Source organism: Tachypleus tridentatus, chromosome 6, assembly GCF_004210375.1.
Source record: "Tachypleus tridentatus isolate NWPU-2018 chromosome 6, ASM421037v1, whole genome shotgun sequence".
In the NCBI taxonomy this organism is placed as follows: domain Eukaryota; kingdom Metazoa; phylum Arthropoda; class Merostomata; order Xiphosura; family Limulidae; genus Tachypleus; species Tachypleus tridentatus.
This window is the reverse complement of record NC_134830.1, coordinates 140528648-140547300: the sequence shown is the minus strand read 5'-3', so window position 1 is coordinate 140547300 and position 18653 is coordinate 140528648. Positions and strand designations below refer to the sequence as shown.

Below are 18653 nucleotides of genomic sequence, written 5' to 3'. Positions count from 1 at the left end.
TTAATATTTAACGGATTTAATAAAATAAAAGGAAATAAAAATTTTAAAATATTCTCTGATAAATATAAGAATGTATTAAATAAATATAAACAAGTAAAAATTAAGGAACTTTTACTGAAAGTTTCTGTAACTATTTTTAGTTGTTAATAAAGTCTTGGTACTACTTTATGCGGATGAACACCTTATCGCACATAAAAGCCTGTTTAGAGGCTTGATATTTTTAGTTACAGTGTATTTAATAGGTGGTGGTTGGGAGTTAATTTCGATAACTAATTTAATTTGTTAACTGGGTTACTAACTGCTGTCTTAACACCACAATGGGGGCTGGAATACCTACGTCAGCAGGTAAGTTTATTGAACCTACTTACCCTTAAGTAGTAATACCTTATTATTATTTTTTTGAAAACGTGTTTGGTGTCATTTTTCTGTTACTTAAAGTTGTCCTTTTTTACAGGGGAGGGTGTGGAAGTGTAGGATATTTTTATTATGTTTAGCGTATTAAGTGGAAATTGTCTAAAATCTGATTGTTTCGTTAATGCCATAGTTGTGGTTTTAGAGTAACGCAACGATAGAAAATAAACCCGTTATCTATTAAAAGTGATAATTGAAAGGAATTCGGTACGATAGGTACTTTGGTGTTCTACCTTATATACTGTTCTTATTCATTCTCAACCTTCTCGTAAAATATTAAGAAAGTAAAATAGAGAATGAATAAATATTTTATTTTTTTTATTTTTGTGCTATTAAAATTACTAAACTGTATTGGGTTAGATGTAAAAATGTCTCGAATTTTGTAATAAAATAGTTTTTTGCCTCCAGGTGATTTAGTTATAAGCCTGAGGATATTGGGTTTTGATTGGCAGAGGACAGATAGCCCATTGTGTAGTTTTACGCTTAACAACAAAAAATAAAAATAAACAAGAACAAATTTTTTTTAAATATATTTTTAACAGAGCTTTATCTATCTCGTGATTATGGCTTAGAAAACCTTCCCCGTCTAGTTATTGATTTTGCTGGTTGCATCAGTCAGAAAACTGAGTAATTGTTTCTTTTTAATTTGTTGAATTTCGTGTGTAGTTACTTGAGGGCTATCTGTGCTACTGTCTTTTTTGAAGTGATAAATTAAAGGGTTTATTTGTTATTGTTATTTTGAGTGAAGCCACATTGGGCTATTTGTGTTAACTGCGGGGAATTGAACCATGGATTTTAGCTTGGTAAGTCTGTATATCTGCCGTGGTCCCACTGGAATCAACTAAACTAAAGAGGAGTCGGCTAGCTAACACTACTCGCCGCCTACTCATGGGCTACCCAAAACGAATAGTGGCATTTGGCTGTCATTATTATAACATCTTCACGGTACCACACACGGAGGACGGTGTATTTATCGCTGGTAACGGGACGCTAACGTCTAATGTGACTTCCCAGCACATTAACCTGTAGGGCAACTTCTGCCTATATAATTGCGATGCTAATATGAAGGTTTATGCATATTTGGAACTACTTACAAAAATGTTTATTTCTTTTATGATATTGATAAAATTCCAAACTCTTAATCATTTAATATTTGAAAAATCTATTAGTTTCGAAATAATTAGGTACATTTTAAATAGAAAACTGTTTGAATAATTTACTTGGGTAAATACACTTGTTTAGTTCTAGAGTACGAGGTCTGTTCAAAATATACGCGGACTGTTTGAATTGCGCGGCTCCAGTTGGTTCCAGGGGAATCCGCTTGGTGTCGCTAGGTTTGTACAGATCAGCTGATTACGACGCCATTTGCCGATTGCAGATATCTTCATTTGTGTATTAGCTACGCGGTTTTAAGTGAAGTGCGATTTTTTTCGTTTGGCGGATTTCAGAATGAATGACCTGAAGGAGCAACGACGTGCTGTGAAATTTTGTGTTAAACTTGGAAAATCTGCGACTGAAACTTTTGCTATGCTTAACACGGCTTATGGTGATGTTGCTATGAAGCGTACGGCATGTTTCAAGTGGCATGAACGTTTTAAGGATGGTCGACAGTACATTGAAGATGATGAGCGTCCTGGACGTCCTTCCACGTCAACTGACGACCCACACGTCGACAAAATCAACACCCTGGTGCGGGCAAATCGACGTCTGACTGTCAGGAAACTTGCTGAAGAGTGTGGGATATCAGTTGGATTTTGTTACGAGATTTTGACCGAAAAATTGAAGATGCACCGCGTTGCTGCGAAATTTGTGCCACGCCTGATGACGGACGAACAAAAAGCCCATCGCGTCCAGGTTTGTCAGGAACTGCTTGCTCGTTCAGAAGATGAAAACTTTTGTCAAGGATCATAACAGGTGATGAATCATGGGTTAATGGTTATGACATTGAAACGAAGGTCCAATCGTCCCAGTGGATGGGTGAAACATCCCCCAGACTCAAAAAAGCTCGCCAAGTTCGATCCAAGGTCAAGATGATGCTGACAGTTTTCTTCGATGCTAAGGGTGTTGTTCACCACGAGTACCTCCCCGAAGGCTCCACAGTGAACCCGACTTACTACATTGACGTTCTGAAACGTCTGAGGGACGCCATCCGTCGCAAAAGGCCAGAAATGTGGAGGAGTGGCGACTGGTTTTTCCATCACGACAACGCTCCAGCCCATTCAGCCCTCAGAACTCGTGAGTTTTTGGCCAAACACTCGATCACTGTTCTTCCCCACCCCCACTACTCACCTGACCTTGCTCCTTGCGATTTTTTCTTGTTCCCCAAACTCAAAAGACCCTTGAAAGGAAGAAGATTTGAGACGATTCCCGAGATTAAGGCAAATGCGACGAAGGAGCTGGAGGACATTACAAAAGAAGCGTACCAGGACTGTTTCAACAAGTGGAAACACCGTTGGGATAAGTGTGTGCGTTGGGAAGGAGAGTACCTTGAAGGGGTCCCAGACCTGTAACTTCTAAATAAAGTACATTTTGTTTTATGACGTCAGTCCGCGTATTTTTTGAACAGACCTCGTACTTATCCCAGCGATGAGTTCATATGTCTTTCATCTGTGGAGTGATAAAGGAGAAGTAAAAACTTACCTTTATTCCGATATTTTAAAGTAGTACTCAAAAACAACTTTATCCATGCATGTAGGCCGATCAAAAAAGAAGTAATGAGTTACATACGTTTGGTTTATCGACTTCTTTGCGCCTGAAAGTAAAACCTTGCGTCAATACTATCAGAAACTCGACTCTGTTTAAAATGGCCTTCTGTCAACAGCCCTATATGTTCTCGCGGATGAACTCTTTTGTGTAAATGTGTGTGGTTTTAATTGTATCTTCGTCTTGCCAAACAAGCTGCACTTAACTATACGACGGAAACTAGACTCTTTCAGTTAGATTAATTGAAAAATTAATCTTGTTTTGATTTCAGTAAAGAATAAGTTTCTTATGTTTGCGTGACAGCCAATTTATTTGCGTGCGTTTAATAAATTTAATCATGAAGGAATTTAGAATAAGAAAACTACGATTAAAGGTGGTTCATACATGTCATAATATATACTCGTGCTGTTATTTATGTAATGGTGTGGATATGAATAACCATTTACCCCTCTCCCTGATTTAAATATAGATATAATTAACAATATATATTAATTTATTGAAAAATATTAGTTAACCAAAAGATTTTCCAGTTAGCTGGGCCTAGAAAAAAATAAAAACTAGAACAGTGTTCATTGGGGTAAATTCTGTATAAATATACAGGCGAGTGGTTTTGTCCGGAACTTTTTAAAAACTTAAGGTAAAATCCACGTATTATGACATGCAGGTTTCTATCGTTTCTTTCTCTGGTTAATGTTATTTCTATAGTTACACTAGTTTCAACTGTTCTTCGTTTATTTCATTTTAAATACTGGTATCGGAAACAAATATTTCTATTTTAATCACGACTCTTTTTTTTACGTGTTTCACGCAGTGTTCTTGAAGATATCTAGTTAGATACCAAGAAGTCGGTGAAGTTAACAACAATTAAACTGACATCCGTAAAAAAAAAATCCTACGTTACTGGTGTAGAACTTGTTTATTTATCGAATCTCAATATTTGAGTTAACCAATGATAGAAAAGTTTTGTTAGAATATAATTTTGTGCATACGTTCTGCTTTTTAAGTTACCTTTTAAAGAAGTTTATTAAACGCTCCACATGGACTGAATGTTTGGCTGGTAGTAATTAAAGTAATTGCCTTTGTAATAATGAATATAAAAATAATAAACAGAAGTGGAGCTGCCTCAGCCTCTCTTGAAGATGTGCGGGTTTAGCGAGTAGAAGTAATAATTAGAGATAGCAGCTTCGCTTCATTAGCGATAAGTGCCAATTAAACATTTTTATCTTCTCTCGGGCAGAGCTGGTTTTTTATCGAACTTCTTGGAGGTGCAAGTTGAGCTAGGGAAAATAACTGTTTAACCATCTGTCTACGCAGTGTTACCTTTCTTGGTCGCGTGTGTTTGTTTCCATTGTTATCTTTGTAACCGTCTCTCTACTGACACTGTGCAGGTAGTGTCTAGATACGTGATGTGCTAGCTCTTTGTGAGAACTTTGTGGTCTAGTAATACAGTCTCAAACAAAATGAAATATCGATTTCATTCATTTAAAACATTCTTGACGCCAGAGTTTTTTTTTTCCAAGTTGGTGGAAAACCAGACTGTCAATCAATACCAATTTTCTAAAACGTTGCACGTGGTCTTGGGACAGGAGGGATTCAGTTGAATATCCCTCAGGTAATAGATTTCCTAATCTAGTTTAAGATTCAATTGATCAATTCCTTTCACGTAAACATGGATATGTACTTACTTACACCTCACGTTGAGGAACAGAAAGTGTAGGTTTTTTGTTGTAAGAGATATTTCATGCTAGTCCCAGATCACCACCGTACCTGTTCAATATTTGGCTGAACTGGTAAAACGGTTACATTTTGAAAGTAGAACAATAAACTGTTTTAGCTAGCTTTAGATACACACAATTTAATATTGAGCTATTATTTCTTTAAGAAATTTTTTATATATTGGTTCTATGTACGATCAATATATTCTCTATCACAACACTACTATTACATACAACTTTAATTTCAGGCACAGCATGGCCAGGTGGTTAAGGCGCTCGACTCGTAATTTGAGGGTCGCGATTTCGAATCTTCGTCGCACCAAACATGCTCGCCCTTTCAGCCGTGGGGGCGTTATAATGTGACGATAAATCCCACAATTCGTTAGTAAAAGAGTAGCCCAAGAATTGGCGGTGGGTCATTACTCTAGTCCTCTGGTATTACACTGATAAATTAGGGACGGCTAACGCAGATAGTATTCGTGTAGCTTTGCGCGAAATTAGAAAAAATTAATTCTACAAAGATGTACAAAACTACTTGTGTTTCACAAACAAACTAGTCGTTATTCTCGTACAATATTCATACAATTCTTGTCTTGCTTTTTAAATCATCACTTTGATATTGTCCGATAACAACTAGGCCTAGTAGTTATTTTCGATATTTATAGAATGTAATATTGTTGTTTTACTCTTTTATAGTATTAACACGAGTGATTAAATAGTGCCGATTGTGTTAGTAACAACACTTTCAGCAATGTTTGAATATTTTTAAAGAATTCACGATTACAACTAAAGTGGTTTTACGTTATTTCATAGTTAGTCGTCTTTCAAATCTTTTTTTTTCTTTGAATTTCGCACAAAGCTACACGAATACTATCTGTGCTAGCCGTCCCTAATTTAGCAGTTTAAGACTAGAGGGAAGGCAGCTAGTCATCACCACCCACCGCCAATTCTTGGGCTACTCTTTTACCAACGAATAGTGGAGATTGAACGTCACATTATACGCCCCCACAGTTGGGAGGGCGAGCATGTTTAGCGCGACGCGGGCGCGAACCCACGACCCTCGGATTACGAGTCGCACGCCTTACGCGCTTGGCCATGCGAGGCCCTTTCAAATCAAAGTGGTTTTCTACTTAAACCTAAAAAACAAGGTTTTCACAACCATTAATTTTTATCGTGGAAACTTCAAGTCGATTAAGTAACGCGTTTGATTAAATAACTCTAAATGTGAAGTTTTAAGCGTAAGATTTTGTCTTTCTATTTTTTATCCTAATCAGAAGGCTTCTTGGACTCTCTTTCCTAGCAGTTTTTATTACCTCCGGCAGGGAGCCTGTCAGATTCTATCAAAGAATGCCCTGTTTCCCGCGGGAGGAAAGTGCTCCTTGATTTATGAATTAAGTTTATGAGAAAGGACAGCCATATACTAGTTTGACATGTGAGAATGGAAAATACTGGAGAGAACACTAGTGACGATGTCCAGCGACTTGAGAACTTTAACATTTTGTTATTAGGAGAAGAATATAAAATAAAAATAAACAGTTTAATGTATATTACTTTTGATTAAATCTTGTTTGAAAATAGCATCACCGAGGGCGTGCAGGTTTAAAATGAAAACTACGTTGATTTATTAAAAATAGTTCAACAAAACATATCAAAATAAACTTTATTTCTGAATGTTCTCCGGGACATAGCCATATGATGGTCAACACGTATAGATATGTTAATAAGATCCATTATCGTGCAAACTGATTGCGAATTGAACAAATCGTTATTTTTATCATGGAAAATTTCAATAAATAAATTTTCGTGAGTCTTCAAAAATTAACCGTTCGTGATGTTTGTACGTTGTAAAAGATGAAACACCAGAAATACTGATTTATGTATGTACGCTGCTGTCTCTCTTCAGTTCGGACTTTCTCGCACGTCTTAAGCTGATTGTGTCTAGCTCTCTGTTAAATAATCTTGCGACTCAGCTGTGTTCATGCCTTTAATCTATTTAATGACATGGATGTCATCTTCAGCGCATTTCCTTCAAACTGTTCTGAGGCACGTGTTACCAGTGTTCGACTTTTTGAACAACACAGTAAGAGATGGTTCCTTTTGTGACGAGGATATCTTTGTAATCTGAACAAAACTTTTTAGGAAGCTGAGTTTTTCGTACAAATAGGTATATAGCGACAAATTTTTTTCGAATGTTATTTTGTCATTAAATATCCTAACCCTAAAAATCAAATGACTACTTATTGCAGAGATACCCACCACATCAAATATGCTCGCTCTTTTAGACGTGGGGGCGTTATAATGTGACGGTCAATCCCACTATTCGTTGATAAAAGTAACCCAAGAGTTGGCAGTGGGTGGTGATGACTAGCTGCTTTCCCTATAGTCTTACACTGCTAAATTAGGGACAGCTAGCGCAGATAGCCCTCGTGTAACTTTGCGCGAAATTCAAAAACAGTCAGAACAAAAACTTATTGTAGAACAACATGGATGACGTAATGGATTCGTAATCTCTACAAGATTTACATCTAAATTATCCGGTAGGTGTCAGTTGCCTCTCGGGCATCTTGTGCGACACTATTTAAACTGACCAACATTGTATTGTTAGTTTTGGTAAATCAGATAAAACGATGTGAAACTGTTAGAAATACCAACTTTAGTGAAGGATCATTTCAAACTTATAAATGGAAAATACATAAATATTCATGCAAGATAAATAAATAATTCATTATTAGGTCAGTAATTTAATAGAAGTAAAGTACTTTCTAAACCTAAGTTAATATTGTAATTTGAAAAACAAACGACAATAGAACTGGCATCTTTTAGTGCATATGCGCAAGAACTACCTTAGAATGCCAGTTGTTAATGGTCGTGTTTGGTGGTCGACTAATTAGTATCTGATGTGGTTCGGCCTAAATATTTACTTTATTTCTTTGGTAAGTCGATATTCGTTAACTTTTTTAATAATTATTTACTCTCAATCACGTGACTCTTGAGGGCAGAACATTGAAGACCGACTGCTTGGTCGGAGCTGATAGTAGAGATAAAGGAAGTCCCACTAAGGAAAGTTTGTATGTTTTCTTGTCTTTAGAATCTGCCCAATGCTATTTCGAGTTTGACATCAAGATATATCGGAAGATGTTTGTCTTCTGTTTCGAAATGATAAACTCCACTGATGCATCTTCTCTAAAACATAGGATGTTGACGATAAGAGAGATGATGAATAACACGAAAAATTCATTTTTTCAAAGGACGATTTGTAATCGGCTGAAATATCTTTTAAAGGTACCTTTAGCTTTAACTGCGGGTCTCTTTTTTTTCTCCTGTACATGTAAAGGTACAAGAGCTCCATCTGGTGATTTATGAGAGAACATTATCCCTTAGTTTCTCAAACTTTCACTATACACTGGTACATTTTTATGGTAATTTATTGCTGTTTCTACAATTCCGTACGTAACTTTCTCTTGTAGTAGATCATATGTAAATATCCTTGCCATAAACATTCGTTATACCCTTTCACTACACTTGGGTTTGAGTGGAGCAAGTTTGTTTGGTAAGACTTGCTATATAAAATGTTTTCACCATAATCAAAGTTTCTAGTCTTCCACTATCCACCAAAACGAACATTTGTATTTCGTTGTATAGCTATTAACACTAAACTGACTAACCTATCCAAGTTGTAACAATACTGTGACACTTTCTGAACGTATCGTTACTTGTATCTCCTCACATTATTACTTTCTAATAATTATACAAGTTTTATACACATAATTTTGAAGCCCTCGAATGAAAAGAACGTCGTAGCAATGAGTTTTGAGAAACGGGGTTCTGATTAGAACTCGATAGTTCCACTGCAGTTTCTAATACACGAATTTCTTTCCTTTTATTATTGTATTTTATAGATCTCTGGTTATTTTATCGGCATTCCATTTGTATTTAAAACTTATCACGCCAGTTTTAGGTGTGTAATAATTACATTCTTTTCATTTTACCGAAGTCGTGGTATTGGAATTACTCCACCTTTTTTATTCTGTTGTAAGCTGACGAATCAAAGAGGGAAATTACTCGTTCAGAAAAAGTAGAGAAAAACATTTAACAATTAACGTGGAAAGAACCTCGTGCGTTAATTGTTCTGGGACAGCGTGAAATTCTTTCCACGTTAATTGTTGTAGGACAGTTTTAAAAACTTCAATTTAAATGTTCATCTAATTTGACCAAGAAGGTAATTACTTGACAACCAGCCACTTAAGGGTTCCCCATTTTATTTTTCTTCATGAAAGTTTCTCTAGTTAAAGTATCCTTGTAATTCTCTCTGATCAGTTTGGAACGAAGTAAGGGTATCGATGACAGAGGAAGTCAAGAGGAGGACCCCCCAACTCTTGTGTAGCTGTACGTGATTTGTGTGGACATTCCAACTCCTTAAGGACTGTTAGAACATTGCCGAAAAGCAGTATTGATGACAGTTTTATAACAAGATGGTGCTTCAATAGTTTCCAAACGGATAAAGGATTTGCTCTCTCGTTGAGCACGCGCTATTGAGAACGTGAGCCCACACGTGAATGTATTTTGTCTCTTAGAAGCTTTCTTATTAGTCCTTTATCTTAACCATAATCCCCTGCGGTATCAAGGAAAATGTTTCATTGGGAGAATGAGTAATCAGGTTTGTTTTTAATTACACACACACGCACACACAGCAACTCGAGGCATACCCGTTATCTGCCCCTAATTTTGGAGTGATGGACTAAAGAAAAAACTAGTCAATGAAACCTACAAACAAAATTTGGACTAATATTTACCAGCCCTTTGTTGGGTCAGCAGTAGGTGACACAGCTTACGTTACCATAATACGGGTTTCGATACCTTCTGTATGAAAAACACGCATATCCTATTGTGTAGCTTAATGTGAAATGAACAAATTATTTGTCCTTAAAAATTGGATTGACCATAACTTTATAACCATTCCTCACTTCATAATTGAAAAAGCCGAGCGTATTTGACGACGGGATTCTAACCTGTTACTTGCAAATTGCGGATCGATACTAGGCCTAAAACCTTAATGAAAAAACATTAAGATAGTCTTACATAAACACTAACTACAACTATAAAAGGTTTTAAAGTTTACAAAAAAGAACTAACATACTCCAGAGAAATAAAGGACAGATACTTAAACTCGATATTACGGCATCACCTACACATAGAAATTAACAACTGTAAAGAACGCATAAAACAACCAGAAAGTAACTTAGCACTTGTAATGTCACGGGTTTAAGTACAATAGTTTGTTTTTTTAGTGTTTTAGTCATTGTTTACGTAAAAGTAATTTTTAATCTTTCACTCTCTTCTCCAGAGATTGAAAGCTAATATAGATTTTAAAGTATTTTAGTAAGTTTCTATCTGTCTTACAGTTCAACATGTACTCTCTAACCATTATCGAACTAGATCTTTCAGAACTTAAAATTTAACTTCCCATCTGCGTTAGCCGTACAATTCACTATAGTTTCAATATACTAAATATTCGTCAGATAATCGATGTTTAAGCTACCGAGTAGTGTGGATACCTTTCTGATAGTAGTAATTAACGACAATTAATAAAATGTCCTAATTACCAGTACAAATAAACAAATAAAAACTTTCAAAACTGGGTGTGGGGTAACTTAAATCAGCTTATTGTTTATAAAATGGAAATGGTTCAAATGACGATCTGTTGGATAAAAGTAGAAATTCCACTACTGCACACGAGAGGTCGTTTTGCTGTCTTACGTAAAGAAACGAGAAGCCAACCTATTTTCTCAGGTGTGGCCAGTATCTTCCATTATTAGTGTCGTTCGTGATTACTTCATTCAACCAAGTATTGTATGTTATTTATGTTTTACTTCTATTTGTATTTTTACATCTATGTATAGTTGAATCCAACAATAATAAAATGCATCACCACATCTCACGGTAAATCCATTTCGAATTTGATGTTTCAAAGGTAGGTCCTGAATGGACGTGGAATGGTTACTAGGAGCCTCCTTGCGGATAAAGTCAGAAATGAGTCTAGACTTGATAAAACACATTCCATCATTAGACTAATTTCTATCACACGTAAGCCTAATGTTGTGAAAATATTTCATTATCTTTGACAAATTGGTAAAACAATTCCATTACAGATTAGATGGATGTGGTGCACGGGTGTGTTACGCGACGAGAAATCTTCTACGGAAGTTACTACGTAATAGTATTAGGAATAATAACTTGTTATATCGTATATATCTCCTAAAACGTGACAAAAGCTACAAATTTTAACACTTGGAAATGTGTCAAGCTACGTTTCATTAATACAGGACAGGTGAACTTCCATACTGAATAACTTTATTATGCTTTCAACCTTGTATAACTAAAGTTTATACCACTTTATCTGGCCCAGCATGGCCAGGTGGTTAGGGCCTTCGATTCGTAATCCAAGGGTCGTGGGTTTGAATCTCCGTCACACAAAATATGCTCGTCCTTTCAACTGTGGGGGCGTCATAATGATGCATTCAATTCGTCAGTAAAATAATTGGTGGTGGTTGGTGATGACTAGCTGCCTTCCCTCTAGTCTTTACCCTGCTAAATTAGGGACGGCTAGCGCAGATAGCTCTCATGTAGCTTTTCGCAAAATTAAACAACCCTTTATCTGACCCCTTTCAAGTCTAACTTAAGAAACTCGTGTCAGGAGCAGGTGAGATTACAAAGTGTGATACAGACACGTGAAAACATAAATTTGAAAATATTACAGTTGTACGAGTAAAAATGTAACAAACACGGAAATCGAAAAATATGTCAAACAAGTGTATAAGTATGGAAATATTGTAACATTAAAATATTACGAATGTGACTGGTAGCAAGGTTAACCCTGAACAGTAGTATATGATCGATTGATAACCATGATATTTGGCGAAGAGAAAAATTCACAGAAATGAAGATTCTAGTAGATTGAAAACAAATAAAACAAAACCATCAGTCTGAGATCTCAGGATATAAAGGAATATGAAAATAAAGAGTGTTAGACAAAACGTATAAAACACATTACTGAAGTTAACATTCTTGTCAAATTAAATATTAAACAGGAAAGTTAGGCTAACAAAACAATTATAATTGTGGCGTGAAGAAAGTGTCGGCTGACAAGATTAATTAAGAAGCTCTCATAACGTAATGTTGTTTCAAAATGTCTTTTCCCATGCAAGCAATGCAATAATTTCTTGATGTATCCGTTCGATAGTCCGGTCGATGAGTTTATTACCACGGATGTGTACATAAGTCTTTTCAACATCAATTGAATATAATAACGCCAGTTTAAACTACAGTAAACCTCTGTTTAAGTCGGTGTAAGAAGTAAGTTATTCGTTACATTACGTTAACCAACTGTATGAACTAACATTTGTCGTCACTTTACAATAATAAACTCTATGAACTAACATTAATGCTAGGAATTCACCAACAGCTTTTAAATTGAAATATAATTTCGAATATTTTGTCTTTCTTTAAAAACACTTTATTGAAGAAAGAGAACTAACTTTTATTTTAAAATCTAATATTGTTTAACATGGTTGTTCTTGTTATATTTGTACTGCTGGCTCGCTCAGCAGTGATGTTAAACCAATTAAATTTGTCCATTAATGTGTATCCAATCAGTTACAACATGCACGAACTTACTATCATAAAGTGAATGGAACCTCTTAAAAGCCAGTCTTTGATTGTAATATATGATAAAAGAATATTTCCCTACTTGTAAACTATGGTTCACTAGATGAACATCACAATTTGAAAGGAGATGAAACAATATTTAAAACTGTTTGTTTTCCTTCAACTCCTTAAAGGAATGTTACATTTGTAACAGTACATTATTGATCAGTTTAAAACCCGGCACATTGTAGAAAGTAAGTGCCGGTACTTTTAGAGGTCAAGCTTTGCTCGTCTTCCCTGGACAAGCACCAGCTATTTAATGGAAATAATCCTTTATAATGTTTGTGTTTTAATTTATCAATTACCAAGGAACAGTATATTCTTTATAGGTGAGGGTCATTGTGTTAGGCTTAAAAAAGTATATTTATCTGAAATTGACTACATTCTTAAGTAAAGAAAAACTTTCCCCGTTAAATCTTTCTTATCCATCTAAAAATGGGGTTTAGATATCTACGAACGGTATTGCATAGTAGTCAATTATTTCATTTTGTGGTTAACAACAAACAAAACCTGACAGACATTTTAAAATGTAAGTTGTTCCTATGACAACTTACAGGTTTCTTAGAATCCTTCATAGGGCACGTCGTTATTCTGTTTTAAAGAAGCTACCTTCATTTTGTTGGTGGAAGATATGGTACTACCTACGAAAGGTTAGTTGATGGAAAGTATGGTTCTGTTGATGGAAGGCATGTTTGTAGGGGACCTTTCACCACTGTATTCCCATCTCTTCTGTTTAAAATGTTAAAAAAAAAACCGCTGTTATCATAAATGGAAAACTCCACTTGCAGCAATAGCCTCCAGAGGTCACTTTTATAATGCTCCATTTTAACTTTTAAAATATTCTCCGAAGGTCCTCAGAATATTTACAAAGATTGATTATTTCTAATCTTCGTTTTACTTATTAATTTTATGTAATAGGTCTAAGTTATCTGTTAAGTAGTGAAAACAAAAGACCAATATTCGTAAAATGATGGCACGATTTGTTTTTATCATCCACAGCTGTAATAAAGAACTATATCAGTCATTTTCTTCGACTTAGCAGAAGAATTTACAGGAACTATAAGACCTTTCAGGATATTAAACATCTACCACCGTTTCCTTGGAAACGAAATTACAAAAGGACGTCACCGTGTGATAATATTCAAGAACGTAAGTGCAGCAATAGATGGAGGTAGAGATCTTTCATATAAGTCTGAGTCTTACGATGGAACGAATTGTAGTAAATAAATGAAGTGTTTCATTCAAAGTTATCAGGTGACCTAACAGTGGGCGGTTTTGGTTTTCACAATATTTAGTTAATTCATGTTGTAATAATTACTAAAAATTTGATTTTGGTAATCTCTCGTGAGAGACCATGGGTAAATCAGCTATTAGTGGTTACGTTCATCACTGGCCAAATATTGATAATCAGAAGTAAAGTATTTATTATTAATAATGGCAGTTTTCTGACAAACATTAACTTATTTAGTCAAATGGCTGATTATGATGTGTGGACGTTTGTTTGTAACAATGACAAAGTACATACAAACTGAACATTAACCTTAATTTCTCTCCATTAAAGTTTTTCTTCGTGTATTTCTCATAAACGCAATCAAAGTACCATTTATTTGCATGGACTAACTTATTCTAGTTACTAGGTGGCAGAACGTATAAATATGGTTCTTTTGTTTTGTGAACTTAACACCAAGTTAGTCGGAGATAACCCTTTATATTTTATCTTCCTTTTATCATTGATATTAATTTCTTGCAAGTTAAGCCTTACTTTAGCTGGTAGTCTTAAGTTGTTCTTACAACAGGATTATAAGCTACTTTTTTATTTAATGAATAGTTATTAAGTGTCTCCTCAGAGATGCAATTACTAATATTTCAAGTGTGTATGTTAAGGGCAAAACGAAGTAAATTTTCAAATCAATTATGGTTCCGTGGTTTAATGAAAAACGTCGTTCAATGTATAGGAAAGGCAGCTAAAGATTTTTTTTAATGTTTTAATGCTGCAATAAGAAACGTTTGGTTCTCTAAAATAAAATTAATCACCAGTTGAAAATGTCAACATCCCTCTTGAAAGGTAAAAGTAAACGAAGATAAATGAATTTTCCTTGCAAAGCTTGCAACTGGATGTTCAACGTGCGTGGGTAAATTGGGATTTTAACCGAGTGTGCGCATGCGTATTAAATTTTTCATTAGATGTTCTCAAACTCAATTTGGGGAACTATATTTCGTATATCTGCAACGTAATTATTTATCTGGATGAATAATCGTGAAACATGAATTTTATTAATCGATTTTAATTAATAAAAAAGAGGAATTTAATCTTAACAGAATACACTTATAAGGGATGAACAATGGCTTGTGTATGGATCACGAATCCAAAGACTTTATGGTTCGTATCTCGTTGCCAAAAAATTCATTATAAGCGTGCCTCTTTTATCGCACTAATCATTTTTTTTTTCTCTCACTGAAGGTAAATTACTAAATGTTTAAACAACGAAACTATTTATAAATCTTTAACTATCGAATTTTTATATTGAGACAAACATTATATATTTTTGTAAATAATACATTTTATATTTAATAAATGATATTCTATTTTTTTAAAATGTACATGTCCCAGGAGATATTTCTAGTAAAATATACCTATTGTAAACTTTCATTTTTATCATTATATGATGTTATATTTCTCCTTATATTATTGTATAATAAACCGATTGCTTTTAATCTAGGGCCTGGCATGGCCTAACGCGTTAAGGCGTGCGCTTCGTAATCTGAGGGTCGCGGGTTCGCGCCCGAGTCGCGCCATACATGCTCGCCCTCCCAGCCGTGGGGGCGTTATAATGTGACGGTCAATCCCACTATTCGTTGGTAAAAGAGTAGCCCAAGAGTTGGCGGTGGGTGGTGATGACTAGCTGCCTTCCCTCTAGTCTTACACTGCTAAATTAGGGACGGCTAGCACAGATATCCCTCGAGTAGCTTTGTGCGAAATTTAAAAACAAACATAATCCTTAACTCGGTTTTCAACTTAAATTCTTCTATTTGTATGCCTAAATATTTTATATCCACCATTTTAATTTGCACTCATTATTATTACTTACGAATGTATAATTTAAAATTTTCATTTATAATAATTTTATTATTAGTTCAAATTGTATATTTTGCTTTAATTGTAAAAATAAAAATAGGAAATTGGCTTGCAAACAAACTTATTTGTTATAAAACCATTCTTAATTTTACAATTTAAACTTAGATTACATAAATCATTTATGTGCATTAATAAAATTAGATTCAAGTACAGAACCAATTCTGTGGATTACCACACTTATTTACATTATTAAATTTGTTTAATTTTTAATCTTTTTCATTTCATGCAAATAATACTTAATTTCAATAGAATGTCTCCTATCTCTAGAAGTTTCATTTTATCTCATTTTGTTTTCTGTAAGAAACCCTTTTGTATAAATCAAAATACACTTGTTCTTTTCTATAATTATATAAGGACTCGCATTAAAATTCAATATTTTATCTTCAGTAATTATTCCTTCTGTAAATCCAAATTAACTTTAAAGAAACTGACTGCATTTATTCTAAAATATTTTCAACCTTCTTTTTATAATGTTAAATTCTAAAATTTATCTAATTATCAACTCTCGTGCATATTGGGGGCCCGGCATGGCCAAGTGTGTTAAGGCGTTCCACTCGTAATCCGAGGGTCGCGGGTTCGAATCCCAGTCGCACCAAACCTGCTTGCCCTTTCAGCCGTGGGGGCGTTATAATGTGATGGTTAGTCTCACTATTCCTTGGTAAGAGTAGCTCAAGAGTTGGCGGCGGGTGGTGATGACTAGCTGCCTTCCCTCTAGTCTTACACTGCTAAATTAGGGACGGCTAGCGCAGACAACCCTCGAGTAGCTTTGCGCGAAATTCAAAAACAAACAAACAAACTCTTGCATATTGGAATCACTGTAAAAGCTCCTGTAGTGATAGGTGAACTATAAATAGTAATATGACGTAATTTATATATCTTTCACTAAATTTCATTGTTTTTATATATATTTCAACTTTTGAAAATTAATGTTTTATGATTCACTTTTTGTCCTAGTCGTAGCTTTGGAATAATTTCATTTTCCTAATATTTTAAAATTTCTTCATTACATTTGTTAGAGATATTCTTAATACGTTTTGTACATTTTTTTTCTAATTTGTCAGTTCTGTTATTTCATTAGTGAACCATGATTTCCTAAATTTGTTTTTATACATTTTTATACAGTTATGACTTGTTTTGTTTCTTTTAATATTTCTATAAATACTTTTGTCATTTTTATCTGAACTAGTATTCATTTTCTTCAAAATCAACTTACAATTTTATTTTTCACAAACTGCTTTAACTTGTATAACCTAGTTTCTCGTCAATAATCTTTTAATACTTACAATGAAAATTATTGGTTTTTCTCTTTCTTCACTTATATATGATTCAAAACCAAACACGATCGTTAAATCTATATACTCATTAAGATAATTTTTCTTTTCTGTTTAACGAATCAGTATTTATATCATAAACATAAATTCCATTTATAATCTTGCTACATTTTAATAGTTTCTAATTAATTTAAGAACTCGTGAATTGTAAAGTTGTGTTATTCATAAATAATTATTGTGAATGTTACTTTTCTTCAGAGAATGAACTAAACATATCTGGTGTTAAACAAATTTTTAATTAAGAATTATTAACTTTTATTATTGTCTTAACATAAACCATTATTCTATTATACTGCCTGCAGTTATAAAATAACTTGTATCCCTTTTAAACTGATATCAATTCACTTGATTTCTCGGACATATTTTTCAAATTACATATTAATACTTGCAACGCTTAAATTCCCGTTGTGCTGTTTTACACTAAAAACAACCAGCCATCATTAATTCAGTCTGCTCAGAGTTATCCCTCATACTTGTTTACGTGTAATACTTTTATTTCTACTACAAAAAATCTAGTTTATTTCATTTGAACAAATTTGTGTTTGAAATACGTTGCTCATTAAACATACTCAAATTAATTGATTCTACATTTGGTTCTCTCATTCATTTAAATTTTCTAAGATGTTTATTCTCCATATTTTGGTCTTGACTTTCTCGTAAAGGCTTTCCTTTTTTTACTTAAACTAACTTAAAATTTTCATGTCTTTAAACTTTTTTCTGTATAGCAACAGTTTTAATATAGATGTTAATATTCGTTAAAGTAACTTTTATCTTCTTTTAGTTTTACCTTTATCACTTCAGTTTTCATCTGTATTTGCTGTCTTCCAGCCATCTTAGTGCCTTCGATTTAAATTTTTACTGTTAAGGTTTCGCTCTCTCATGTAACAGTTAAAGCTGCTTGTGAGATTACATGAATTTCATTAACAATTTCAGGTACATTTTTGTTTTTCTGCTACTCTAATTATTTCCAAATATTTATCTTAATTCATAAACTTCTTTGTTTAATGTAGTTCATCCCTTTTATAACTTATTACTCTTCACTTTCAGATTTTCTCTGTTTTTAACTCCTTCACTTTTTATCTGCTGTACGGTATTTCTGAACTAATCAACTTTATTTGATGTGTATTCAACTGTCTTATCAGTTAATATACACCACACTTTAATTTCATTATTTGTTTCGTTATGTATTTACTTCTACTTGCTTACACCCTCCTTCAACACCTACATTAGGTAATAACCCTTGGTCCTTCTTCACTTAACTGTTTCCGTCATGACGTGAACTTGTTGTCCTGCTACTAAGTATAAATGTTTTTACATTTCTTGGTGGAACAAAAAACTTGTCAGTTGAATCTTTCACTACACAGCATGATGTAACCGCCTTTTGTTTCCGGTTAGACAAGGGCATCCCATGATTTAGGGAGAAACTCTCCAGATCACAACATACATTAATACCTAGGCACAGATGTATTCTCCAGACTGCTGGTATGGATATTAAAACTTTAATTAAATTAATATATAGAACAACGTTTCTCGTCATCTTGAATTACGTAGTCGAAGAGATTTCAAGCGTACACTTCGTACTGTGTGTTTCTTATAGCAAAGATACATTGGGCTATCTGCTATGTCCAACGAGGGGAATTGAACCCCTGATTT

The 18653-nt window shown here is 34.2% G+C and overlaps 1 protein-coding gene across 1 annotated transcript in view; it reads left to right on the top strand.

Moving 5' to 3' along the window:
• The first annotated feature begins 255 nt into the window (after positions 1 to 255).
• The window catches only part of LOC143253850 (uncharacterized), a 44060-nt gene continuing 25662 nt past the window's right edge, over positions 256 to 18653 (top strand). Inside the window, exons 1-2 of the mRNA XM_076508291.1 lie at positions 256 to 345; positions 13533 to 13682. The gene's annotated coding sequence lies outside the window, so the exon portion shown is untranslated. The remainder of the gene's footprint in view (positions 346 to 13532; positions 13683 to 18653) is intronic.